The following is a 13479-nucleotide window of genomic DNA, read 5'->3' on the forward strand; positions in this document are numbered from 1 at the left end:
GCATGATCATCTTAAGATCCATGCATATTGTCACAAATGGCAGTACTTCAGCTTTTCTTATAGCCGAGTAATATTCCATTGTGTATATGTACCACATCTTCTTTACCCAATCATCTACAGAAGGACACTTCAGTTGTTTTTCTGTCTTGACTGCTATGAATAATGCTTTTCAATCAGCATTCTTTTACAGACTTTCTTCCTTCATCAGATTTGTCAGTGCTGGTCTTCTGATGAGGAATTATAGGTATCAGTTTTCTTTTATTTGAGTCCACCAGCAAGAGAATACATTTATGTAGCTGTTCTTTGGCACAGGTCAGTATAGCTTTTTTTTTTTTTTTTTTTTTTTTTAAATACTTAATCCAACCAGAGATTATGAATTGTATTTAGTTGTCATTTCTCTCTGTTTTCATCTATCTAGACAATCCCCACCTTTTCTCTTTTTCCACCTTTCTTCCTTCCTTTTTATTTATTTATCTTTTTTGTGGTCTTTCAAGACATTGACATTTTTAGAGTCCAGGCCAATTGTCTTGTAGGATGCCTCACAAAATGAATTTGTCTGATTGTTTCCTCATAGTTTCAGGTTAAATCATTTTTTTTCAAGACTGCAAATATTGCATAGGAGATATTGTAAACATTTCATTTGATCACATCAAGACTAATGTAATGGTACTTTGTCCCATTATTTGTGATGTTAAGGTTGATCACTTGGGTTAGCCAGATTTATATAGTCTAAAAATATCTTTTTCCTTTTGTACTTAATCTGTGGGGGTGATACTTTGAGATCATTGGATATTTTGTTTTCCAGCAATTTTTTTTTTCTTCTATTTAGTGGTTTTAGTAGCCATTGATGGTCCTTCCCTGAATCACTCATTGCACTAGTGGTTGCCAAATAGTGGTTTTCCAGTTCTCTAAATCCTTTTACATGTGTTTGCTGGCTATTTTCTCTAAAGAAGAGCTATTTCTCTTCTCTCCTTTTATTTTAGTATCAGTCTGTACCCAAGATTCTCTTTTTTAAAAAATTTATCCACTGTATTACAACACTTGACCGTATTTCTTATTGATGATTAAATTATCTTGTTTGGTTAGTCCCTTCAAACTGGTTCCTCTGATCTTTGTATGTCCACATTGGTATTTGGGCACATTCTTACTTTTTGTACAATAAGATATTCCAGGCTCACTTTGCGTACTCCCTGCTCGAGACCTGGAATCAGCCATTTAACTTGGAGTCCTGGTTCATTTTTGTGGTAAACGGTGCTTAGAAATCCAGATTTGTCATTGACTGTACTGTTAACCTTTGAGCAATGCGGGGGTTGGGGGTGTCGACCCCATTGCAGTTGAAAATGCACATATAACTTGACTCCCCTAAAACTTAACCACTAATAGCCCACTGTTGAGTGGAAGCCTTACTGAAAAAATAAACAATCGATTAACACGTATTTTGTATATGTATTATATACTATATTACAATAAAGTAAGCTGGAAAAAAATGTTATTAAGAAAGTAATAAGGAAGAGAAAATACATTTACAGTATTTATTGAAAAAATTCGCATATAAGTGAGCCCGCACAGTTCAAACCTGTGTTGTTCAAGGGTCAAGTGTTCTCATAGCTGCTGGAGTATCATTGTTTCTAGGCCCTGTAAATGGGGACACACACACACATACACATACACACACACACACACATCTTTGTTTTTTTTTTGAAGAAATCATGAGTTTATAGGAGATACCTTAAATTCAAATTCAAAACCACAGAGTTCATTTTTACCTTCTCTCAGTTCATATCTTTATATCCCTTTTTGTACAGGGAGAATTCTGATTCTCAACCACATCAATATATTTACTCATCTAATCTGTCCTACAACATGCATATAAGATAGTTTTGGAATTACTATACCAATAGTAACAGATTTACCAAGTAAAGATTTCTGTGCCATTTTACATCCTTAGAGTGTATCCCACTAAAGATGTATAGTCAAAGTAGGTGTTCAAAGTTATTTGAATTATTTTTTTCTGTGTGATTATGTTTTCAATTTGAAATATAGTTAAGTTTCTACTAACCTACTTTTAATAGATTCTTTCTATAAAATCAGTTATCTGTAAAACTACTAAAGTAGACATTATAATTTAAGACTTTATCATAATATATAGTTTATAGGGAACTCCAGAACGGTTATGTCAGATAGAGACTATACAGTTTTTATCTTTTTAAGGCTTTAAACTTGTAGCTCTATTTTCAAATTGATGTATTATTTAAAATGAGAAACGATGAGAAAAATGACATCAAACAATTCCTTTTGTAAGCCAAAACAATCGTGTTTGTGAACATTTGAAACAATGTTCTTTTTTTGACTGATGATACCATTCAAGCATTAATCTTTAACAATATACATAATTGTTGATCGTACTTTAACTCATTCCTAAGAAATATGGCTAGTTTCTTGTATTTATACCCAGAATAGAAAGATTTATGTTGTTTGTCCTTTGTATTTGAAGAATGCCAGTTGTAACTGTGTGTTACCCTGTGATATTTTTCATGTGTGAATAGTCTCATTGGAAAGGGGAAATATTTCTCTTACTAATTACAACACTTTTTATTTCTGTTGTGAGGCATAACCACATACGGTCTTGAATTCTGGTTAGTTGTAAACATTTTGCTTGTTAGAATGTCAGGTTAATGAGGACAGGAACTGGATTTCATGGCTCATTATATCTCTCATAGCACATTATGGAAGTAACAACTCAAATAGTACACGTACTTGATGAATAAATAAATGTGATATTTTATTTTTTAAATTTTATTGGGGAATATTGGGAAACAGTGTATTTCTCCAGGGCCCATTGGCTCCAAGTTGTTGTCCTTCAATCTAGTTGTGGAGGGCGCAGCTCAGCTCCAAGTCCAGTCGCCATTTTCAATCTTAATTGCATGGGGCACAACCCACCATCCCATGCGGGAATTGAACTGACAACCTTGTTGTTGAGAGCTCACGCTCTAACCAACTGAGCCACTCGGCCGCCCCCTAAATGACTTGTAATTACTAGACTCAATAATATGGACATACCTTTTTCTTGGCTAAAGTAATTAATGGAATAGGACTTAGAGAAAAAGCTTACCCATATTTACTTGTTACAAACCTCAAACTCACTGTGTCTCAAACTGAATTCTCCATCACCCCTTAGCCTTTTCCTCTTGGGTTCAATGTTTCTGTTGATGCCATCGTTATCCTCCTAGACATCAGACCTGAAATCTCTGTATGTGAGCATATAAACATTCATGGATTTGTATGATCTCACTAGTTCTACCTTGTCAGCCTGTTGCTTATTATCTCCTTATTTCTTATCCCTTACCAGTACCCGGAGTGAGGCCCTCATTACTGCTCATATATAACAGTCTTCTAACTAATTGAAGGAACTGAGAATATTTAATGTGGAAAAGAGACTGTGGAGGCGGGAAGGAGTAAGAGGTAAGTCTTTCAATATCCGACGGGCTATCAGATGGGAGCGGGATTAGTGTCAGGGCACAACCAGGATCTGTTCACGGAAACTAAAGGACACAGACTTTCGGTGCTATGTGTCTTAGAAGCAAGTATAGTTGTTTAAAATTAACCAGTATCATGTCGTTATACGGATACTCTAGAAGAGTTACATTAGTAGAGAAAAAATAGTTTAAAACATTAACAGGCTTTCAAACCTCTAGCTGTGTTTTCAGCTCAGTACCAAGCTCATTGCGTACTGAGCTCCCTGTTACAAGTGTTGACGCAGAGGCTGGGTGAATAGGCAAGGATGATATAAAGGAGCTCTCACTGCTATGTGGACGGGTGCACCTGAGTAGTGATTGCTGTGTCTGAACCAGAGGGCAGAGCAGATTCCTTGGGGATGGGAGTGGTATTCTTTCAGTCTTTCAAATTTACACATTTTCTTTTCAGGATCCTCCCCACCCCAAGCGATTACTGAGGCCGTGGAGTGTATTGTGTGGGAAAATGGTCAAAATCTATTACTAATGTTACTGCTTACTTGTTACTAGATGCTTTGTAAGTTCCCTTTCAATTCTGAGATTCTGACACCCTTCAGTTCTTGTGGAGATTAAGTTTATTTTGTTGACTAAATGATTTGACCCAAAATGTTACTTCTTATATGTAAACTGCATATTTAACAGTTTTCAAACTTGGATTTTAAAATATGAAGTCAAATTCATAAAATCCTCTCTAAGACCAAGGTCCATAAGTTTAGCACGTATGTTTTCTTCTATGTATTTTAATGTTTCAGGTTTTATAGTTAGGTCTTTGATCCATTTTGAGTTAATTTTTGTGTATGGTGACAAGTAGCAGTCTAGTTTCATTCTTTTGCATGTTGCTTTCCAGTTTTCCCAGCACCATTTATTAAAGAGGATTTCTTTTCTTCATTGTATGTTTTTGGCTCCTTTGTTGAAAATTATTTGCCCGTATATATGTGGGTTTATTTCTGGGCTCTCAATTCTGTTTCTTTGCTCTAGGTGTCTGTTTTTCTGCCGATACCATGCTGTCTTGATTATTGTCGCTTTGCAGTATAATTTGAAGTCAGGGAGTGTATTACCTCTGACTTTCTTCTTTTTTCTCCGAATTACTTTGGCTATTTGGGGTCTTTTGTGGTTCCATACAAATCTGATGATATTTTTTGTTCTATTTCTTTAAAAAATACCATTGGGATGTTGATGGGGATTGCATTAAATCTGTGTGTTGCTTTGGCCATTTTAATATGGCCGTTTTAACTATGCTGATTCTTCTAATTCATGAACGTGGACTATCTTTCCATTTCTTTATGTCTTCAATTTCTTTTAATAACATCTTGTAGTTTTCAGTGTATAGGTGTTTCACACCAGTGTATAGGTATTTCACACCCTTTGTTAAGTTTATTCCTAGCATTTTATTCTTTTATTGCAGTTGCAAGTGGAAGTGTTAAATAAGTCAGATGGAAAAAGTCAAGAACCATATGATTTTACACATGTGGGATATAAAACAGAAAGCAACAAATGAACAAACAAGACAAACAAACAAAAGCATCATAGACACTGACAACAGTATGGTGGTTACCAGAGGGGAAGAAGGGTGGGGAGGAGGTAAAGAGGGTAAAGGGGGTCAAATACATGGTGATGGAAGGAAACTTGACGTTGGGTGAACACACAATGGGATAGTCAGATTAAATATTATGGAATTGTACACTTGAAATCTGTATCATCTTATTGACCAGTGTCACTCCATTAAATACATTTAGTAAAATTAATTTTAAAAATAAATCACAGAGGCTGTAAACATTCAGAGTTACCTTGGACTCATCAGAGATTACTAAGATCCTGACATAATTAAAATTGTTCTATTTAACTATAGAAAATACTATGTTCTTAGAGATAAGATCAAGGAATGCTTAAGACAGCCCAGATATCATTAATGGTTCTGATTGTAGTTGTCAAGTAAATGATTGAGGTCATTTACTCTTTATATCCCATTTGGGTTGGTTCTGACAGCTGTACAGTGTGTGAACATGTAATACTCAGTGCTGCACAAGTAGAGATTTTTGGCTGTAGGAACTTGATCCAAGGGGGTAAATGAATATCTGCTTAGTAAGTAGTTTATTTCATAGATGTTTTTACTTTTTAGAAATAAGAGAAGAACACAAATAGTACACTTTGAAACATCATTATAAAGTAGCTAAGCATTGATTTAGTGTTTTTAAGTGGAGGATGTGAACCTTAGGAATTCTAACAATGTTTATAAGATGTATTCTTGAGGCAAAACTACTTTATTAGTCTTTTTGCTACCAGCTCTTTATTCCTTTTTTAAAAGCCAGGTTCTTACCATGTGTGTCCTTATCATGTTGCTGTTCGTTTTCTCAGTCTTTTTGTCTTAATCTCTTAGTGCCATCTGCTTTGCCTAACCCTTAGCTCTGAAAGGGGACAATCCAAATAAATGTTACCAGTGCTATCCTTTTCTCCGTATTTGCCACTTTAAAAGAAAATAAACATGCCAGGTTTATAAACGGAACACAAAGTTCAGTGTATGAAGATAGTAGATTAGCAAATATAGGTAAAGAGAAGGAATAGAAATGGATGCAACAGTTGAAGTTTCTGTAAACAAAGAACTGAACTGGGGAGAAGAAATGAGAGCAGAGATGACAGACCAACATATTGAGAGACATTCGAGGTCAGACAAGGGATTGATATTTGTTACTAAAAATGCAAGCAGGTAGAAAAGGTTGCAGTAGATGAAAAACTTAGAGCAGAACTCACCATTCATTTTATTTGATGGTATAGCTAAAAGCACATCAAAAATTCTAAATCAATATCTATATTTCATCTTGCCGTAAATACCATCTGGGGAAGAAGCCCAAGCATACGCAAATCCTGGAAGTCTGCAATGTTTTTATCGGTTGTACTATGTGACAGATATATTCTCTAGAAGCAGTCCCTAAAGTTCTGTCTGTCAGGAGCTTTTACTTGGCTTTAAATCCTCAGTGGTTAAAATATTCTATCTATTGCCATATGGGAGAGGCTGGTTACCTTCATCTGCCCTTCAAGGACATTGATAGGAGTACCCTTTAGATTTATCAGTTTATAATTTATCGACTGTTTTAATGTGTGGTTATGGTTAGAAAAGTGACTCTCTAGAAATGACATCTGGCTCTCAGTCGATGATTTTCATATCAAATGTTGTAGCTCTGCCTTCCTAAAAGACTCTGCTTAATTTTCACATCATTAACGATAAAGTTGAGTATAATAAACCTCATCTGGGAGCTTTATCTATGTTTACTGAGATAAAATAACATAGAGTTTTCCCCTCTTTAATGCTATTATCTTTTAATTATGAATGGATTTGTCACAATTGTAAGCAGTGAGCAGAAATGTGGAAATGGGTGATAAGATTTATTGTAGTATGCATTAGTAAAGAAAGTTTACTTGTGAAAAGAGTTATTAATTTCTCTAAAGTTTTAAGAAATAAACCATAAATCCCTTCTAAAAAGTGTTTGGAAATTGTGGAGAATGTTATTTGATGACTTTCCAGACTGAGGCTCTGACATTACAAAAATAAACACAAGAAATTTGGCGTATCACTTTGGTCACTGGGGCAGTCAAACCAGGTATTTTAGGTACTGTAGAAGATTGAAGTATGCTGGATAATGGGTAGATTATCACTTCATTTTATACTTGATAGACAATGCATTTTTATTTTTTTATTTTTTTTTTTTGAATCAGGAAAGCTTTTGTAAAGGGAATTTGTGGATGAGAATAGCTTAGAATTTTGCAATGAGATTACTATTCATAAAGTTCATTGTGGTTTCTTCATTTGTGTTTTTTGCTCATTTGTAGTTAAACTAAAAGTACTGTTGGTCTTGCCTTCCCTTGGCTTGTCTAACAGATATAAAGAAAATATTTTAATGGACTGAATGAACTCAAGTATTAATTTATTCTTTTTTCTCTTTCCAAGTCACACTTGTTTTAAGGAGAAGCAAAAGTTATGAATTAAGGGATATCAGCCAAATCAATTTATTCAGCCAAAGCTGCTTTGGGGAGTTACATTGAGGAAGTTAAAGTTTTCCACATGACTAAAGAGCTGAATCAAATGTCTTTAAGAACCACGAAAATAAAGTTGTTTATCTTAAAAAGGAAAAAGCACTTTGTCTCAGCATTTTTATCTTAAGGGTTGCTTAGGGATTTTGTAATAGAATGTCTTCTTGGCAGATTTTTTTTTTTTTTTAAGATTTTATTGGGGAAGGGGAACAGGACTTTATTGGGGAACAGTGTATACCTCCAGGCCTTTTTTCCGAGTCAAGTTGTTGTCCTTTCAATCTTAGTTGTGGAGGGTGCCGTTCACCTTCAAGTTGTTGTCCTTTCAGTCTTAGTTGTGGAGGGCGCAGCTCAGCTCCAGGTCCAGTTGCCGTGTTCAGTCTTAGTTGCAGGGGGCGGAGGCCACCATCCCTTGTGGGACTCGAGGAGTTGAACTGGCAACCTTGTGGTTGAGAGCCCACTGGCCCATGTGGGAATCGAACCGGCAGCCTTCGGAGTTAGGAGCATAGAGCTCTAACCGCCTGAGCCACTGGGCTGGCCCTTGGCAGATTTCTTGGTCAAGCAGTTTTAGTTGTTTTGTTAGAATTTAATATAACCTGGGCACATTTGTAGTTTGGTGTATTAAATTTTTCATTTGAGTAGTTTATTTTTGAATAATTTTGTTATTTTAAAAGAGGCTCAAAAAAAGTAAAAATATTTCATCTCTTAGAGATTCCACTTTTAACATTATGGACTTGTAGACATTGTTTTATGCGTGTCTGTGTGTGTGTGTGTGTGTGTGTGTGTGTGTGTGTGTGTCACATGTATATACATACAAAAATATGTATGCATATAGATGCATAAATCATATTCATGCTGTCTCTCTTTCTTTTTACTCTATGCCCTGGATAGCTTTTTTTTTTTTTTTTTTTAATAATTAATAAACTGTATTTTTTTTAGAGCAATTTTAGGTTCACAGCAAAATTGAATGTATACAGAGTTCCCATATACCTTCTGCTCCTCAACAAGCACGACTTCCCCACTACTGTCCACAAATGATTCATTTGTAACAATCAGTGAACCTACATTGATGCATCATTATCACCCAAAGTCCATAGTTTATATTAGAGTTTATATGGTGTTGTACATCCAATGGTTTTGGATAAATGTATAATGAGATGTATCCACAATAATAGTATCACACAGGGTAGTTTCACTATTCTAAAAATCCCCTGTGTTCTGCTAATTCATCCTCTTCCATCCCCCCAACCTCTGGCAACCAATGATCGTTTTACTGTTTCCATAGTTTTGCTTATTCCGGACTATCATACAGTTGGAGTCATATAGTATATAGCTTTTTAAAATTGGCTTCTTTCACTTAGTAATATACATTTGGTTTTCCTTGATATCTTTTCATGCCTTGGAAGCTCATTTCTTTTTAGTGCTGAATAGTATTCCATTGGCTGGATGTACCACCGTTTATTTATCCATTCACCTACTAAAAGACATGTTCGGTACCATAGGATTGTTTTCAGGTTTTGGCAATTATGAATACAACTGCTGTAAACATCCGAATGCAGGTCTTTGTGTGGATCTAACTTTTCATTTCATTTGAGTAAATACCAAGAGTACAATTGTTGGATCCTATGCTAAGAGTATGTTTGTTTAGTTTTGTAAGAAACTGCCAAAATGTCTTCCATAGTAGCTGTGCCATTTTGAATTTCTATCAGCTATGAATGAGAGGACCTATTGCTCTGTAACCTTGTCTGCATTTGGTGTTGTCAGTGATTTGGTCTTTGGCCATTCTGATAGTATGTAGTGGTATCTCGTTATTGTTTTAATTTGTTTTCCCTAATAACATATGAGGTGAAGCATCATATGCCTACTTGCTATCTGTGTATCTTCTTTGGTGAGGAATCTATTAAGGTCTTTGGTTCATTTTTATTTATTTATTGAAAAAAAACAAAAGCCACGTTTATTTGTTCATTTCTTGCATTTGAAGTACTCCTTGATGACATCGTTGGCCTGAGACTCTTTGCCGTTGCCCTTATCCATCACGCAAGTGCAACCAACCACTTTTTGGGGTTTTCCCTCTCTGTCAGTTTTACCGAGGCCGACCCATTCTCCTAGCTTCTTGTTGTCATCGACCTTTATTACGTTGATTTGGTGTTCAGCACAGAGGGCCTCCACCAGTGATAGGTTCGTCATACTTGGATGCAAGCATACAAAGATGGGCTTGATGCTTGTCTAAGGCTTTGGCAGCTTTGCGAATTCCATGTGCTAGGCCCTCATGGATGAGGGCAGTCTTCAGCACGTCTTGTAAAGCAGTGTTAACATTCTTTACACCTCCAGCAGCAATGCCTTCCTGGTCCACAGTGGTGGTTTATGGGTGGAGCCGATTCTTGAATGCATCCCAGACTCCATCTCCATGCTACTCCTTGGCAGCAGGGAAAGAGAGGGTCTTTAGCTCATTTTTAAATGGGGTTGTTCTTTTTCTTATTTTTGAGTTTTAAACATTCTTTGTATATTTTGGGTAACAGTCCTTTGTCAAATGTGTCTTTTTCAAAGATTTTTCTCCCAGTCTGTGGCTTGTCTTTTCGTTCTCTTGACATTGTCTTTCTCAGAGCAGAAGTTTTGAATTTTAATGAAGTCCAGCTTGTCAGTTTTTTCTTTCAGGGGTAGTGAGTGCTTCAGTGTTGTATCTAAAAAGTCATTGCCATACTCAAGGTCACTTAGGTCCTCTAGGACTTGAATGTTCTTTCACATTTAGGTCTATAATCCATTTTGAGTCAATTTTTGTGAAGGGTGTGTGGTCTGTGTCTAGATTCTTTTTTTTTTTTTTTCATGTGGATGTCCCAATTTTCCATCACCATTTGTTGAAGAAACTGTCTATGCTTTAATTATTGCCTTTGCTCCTTTGTCAAAGACCAGTTGACTCTATTTATGTGGGTCTATTTCTGTGCTCTCTATTCTGGCCCATTGATCTATTTTCCTGTTCTTTTGCTAGGTAATAAAATATTGTTGTGATTACTGTAGCTTTTTAGTAAGCTTTGAAGTTGGGTAGTGTCAGTCTTCCAACTTTGTTTTTCTGCATCAATATTATGTTGGCTGTTCTGGGTCTTTTTGCTCTGCATGTAAAATTCAGAATCAGTTGTCAATATCCACAAAATAACTAGCTGGGATTTTATTGAGATTATATTGAATCTATAGATTCAATTAATAAATAAAGAAATTTAAATAAGTTGGGAAGAACTGATATCTTGACAATATTGATTCTTCCTACCCAAGAACATGGGAATATCTCTCCATTTTAGTTCTTCATTGATATCTCTCATCAAAATTTTTTTAGTTTTCCTCATATAGATCTTATACATATTATATTTAATTTATACCAAAGTATTTCATTTTTGGGGGTGTTAATGTGAATGGTAATGTGTTTTTAATTTCAATTTCCACTCGTTCATTGCCGGTATATAGGAAAGTGATTGACCATACTTTAACCTTGTATCCTACAATCTTGCTGCAATCCTTTATTAGTTCCAGGAGTCTTTTTTTTTTTTTTTTTTTTTTTGTCAGTTCTTTAAAAATGTCATGTAATTAGTGAAGAAAGACAGTTTTGTTTCTTCACCATCTATATGCCTTTTCTTGTCTTACTTTGTCTGGTTTGGTCTTGTCTTACTGCATTAGCTAGGACATCATATACAATATTGAAAAACAGTGGTGAGAGGGGATGTCCTTGCCTTGTTCCAGAGCTTAGTGGAAAAGCTTCTAGTTTCCAACATTAAGTATGATGTTAGGTGTAGGTTTTTTGAAGATGTTCTTTATCAAGTTGGGAAAGTTTCCCTCTCTTCCTAGTTTGTTGAGAGTTTTTATTATGAATGGGTGTTGGATTTTGTTAAATGCCTTTCTGCATTTATTGATGTTATCATGTAATTTTTCTTCTTTAGCCTGTTGATATGATGTATTACATTAATTGATTTTCAAATGTTGAACCAGCCTTGCATACCTGGGATAAATCCCACTTGGTTGTGTTGTGTAATTTTTTAATACATTGTTGAATTCAATTTGCCAATACTGAGGATTTTTGCATCTATGTTTCTATTGCTTGGTAGTTTTCTATTCTTGTAATCTTTTTGTTTGGTTTTGATATTAGGTAATGCTGATCTCATAGAATGAGTTAGGAGGTATTCCCTCTATTTCTATCTTCTAGAAGAAAGTGTAGAGAATTGGTATAATTTCTTCCTTAAATGTTTGGTAGAATTCACCAGTGAAACCATTTGGGTCTGATGCTTTCTATTTTGGAAGGGTAATGTCCATGGGATCTGTAGTGATGTCTCCTCTTTCATCTGTGGTATTAGTAATTTGTGTTCTCTCTCTCTCTCTCTCTCTCTCTCTCTCTCTCTCTCTCTCTTTTAGCTAGTCTGACTAAAAGCTTACAGGTTTTATTTATCTTTTCAAAGAACCAACTTTTGTGTGTTTTTTTTATTTTTCTCTGTTGTTTTTCTTTCTGCCCTAATTTGTATTATTTCTTTTTTTCAGCTTACTTTAGATTTAGTTTGCTCTTCTTTTTCTACTTTCTTAAGGTAGAAGCTTGCGTTATTGATTGTAGATTTTTCTTCTTTTGTAATATATGCATTCAATGCTGTAAATTTCCCTGTAGGACTACTTTTGTTGCATCCCACAAATTTTGTTGTTATATTTTTATTTAGTAAAAAATACTGTAAAATTTCTCTTGAGATTTCTTCTGTGACCTATTTATTATTTAGAGGTATATTGTTTAATCTCCAAGTATTTTGGGATTTTCCAGCTATCTTTTCGTTAACTGATTTTCAGTTTAATTCCATTGTGGTGAGAGCACACATTGTATGATTTCTGCTTGTTCAAATTTGTTAAGGGGTGTTTTTGGCCCAAAATATGGTCAGTCTTAGTGAATATTTTACGTGAAATTGAGCAGAGTGTGTCTTTACTGATTTTCTTCCTGCTGGATCTGTTCATTTCAGATAGAGGGGTGTTAAAGTCTCCAACTATCGAGATGGATTTATCTAGTTCTTCTTAAAGTTTTATCAGTGTTGCCTCACATATTTTGATGTTCCCTGGATATCTTTTTATGGTGATAAATATAGATTTATGTCATCATAATATATACAGTTTCTTACTTTAAACATTTTAGATTTAGAAGATTCATGGTGGCTTTTGTCCCCCCTCCTCCCCCCAACTCCGAGTCAAGCCGTTGTTCTCAGTCTGGTTGTGGAGGATGCAGCTCCTTGGCCATGTTGGTGTTATGAGCCTTGCACTTCCCGGCTGAGGCAGTCGGTGGCCGGCCGTTCATGGCCGCTCACGGCAGCTCATGGCAGCCCACGGCAGCTCATGCCGTCCTCTGGCTGCTCACAGCAGCCCAGCTCCAGGTCAAGCCATTGTTCACAACTTAGCTGTAGAGGGTACAGTTCACTGGCTCATGTAGGAATTGAACCGGTGACCTAAACGTTAGGAGCACAGTGCTCCAACCACATGGTGGCTTTTTAAAAATAAACTTTTTAACTTCTAAAAATTGCATATGTTCTTTGTATAAGATTGGAAAAGGATGACAATAGTGATATAAAAACATATATTTTTTTGATATAATATGAGGAGGGCAGAACCCTTAGGAATATAACCAGAGAAGGTGCAACTTTAGCTGGGTCTTAGGGACTCATACAATAAGGCAGTCAAAAAGTGACGGTGAGCAAGAAAGCATTCTAGGTAGAGGGAACAACACATGCAAAGGCAGGGAGGTATCAGATAGCATGTCAAGTGTAGGAAGCTTTAATATTAGTATTAAAAACGCCTTCAGTATATGGTGCATGTGAGGGAGTGCCAAAAGAGGAAGCCGAGTAAGTGGGCAGATGTCATTTCATGAAGGACCTTGAAATTCATCCTGAAGGCTGGGGGTGCATACATGAATGAGGAGAAGACCTGGAGGAACATG

The 13479-nt window shown here is 35.8% G+C and overlaps 1 protein-coding gene and 1 pseudogene across 7 annotated transcripts in view; one reads left to right on the forward strand and one right to left on the reverse strand.

The window, feature by feature from the left end:
• ATG4C (autophagy related 4C cysteine peptidase) overlaps positions 1 to 13479 on the forward strand; it is a 64626-nt gene that overhangs the window by 4879 nt on the left and 46268 nt on the right. For 2 of the 7 annotated variants that reach the window (XM_074334838.2, XM_019731417.3), the window contains exons 2-3: positions 3350 to 3462; positions 3925 to 4029. The exons of 1 other annotated variant lie outside the window; for it this stretch is intronic. The gene's annotated coding sequence lies outside the window, so the exon portion shown is untranslated. Of the gene's footprint in view, positions 1 to 175; positions 313 to 3349; positions 3463 to 3924; positions 4030 to 13479 lie in introns of those variants that run through there. 4 more of the 7 variants (XM_019731427.3, XM_019731407.3, XM_074334839.2 and 1 more) reach the window with 3 other exon arrangements.
• LOC109447006 (small ribosomal subunit protein eS12 pseudogene) lies at positions 8580 to 9897 on the reverse strand (annotated as a pseudogene).

The sequence above is a fragment of the Rhinolophus sinicus genome, chromosome 14 (assembly GCF_057876585.1).
Source record: "Rhinolophus sinicus isolate RSI-liver-muscle chromosome 14, RSI-T2T, whole genome shotgun sequence".
NCBI classification, from domain to species: domain Eukaryota; kingdom Metazoa; phylum Chordata; class Mammalia; order Chiroptera; family Rhinolophidae; genus Rhinolophus; species Rhinolophus sinicus.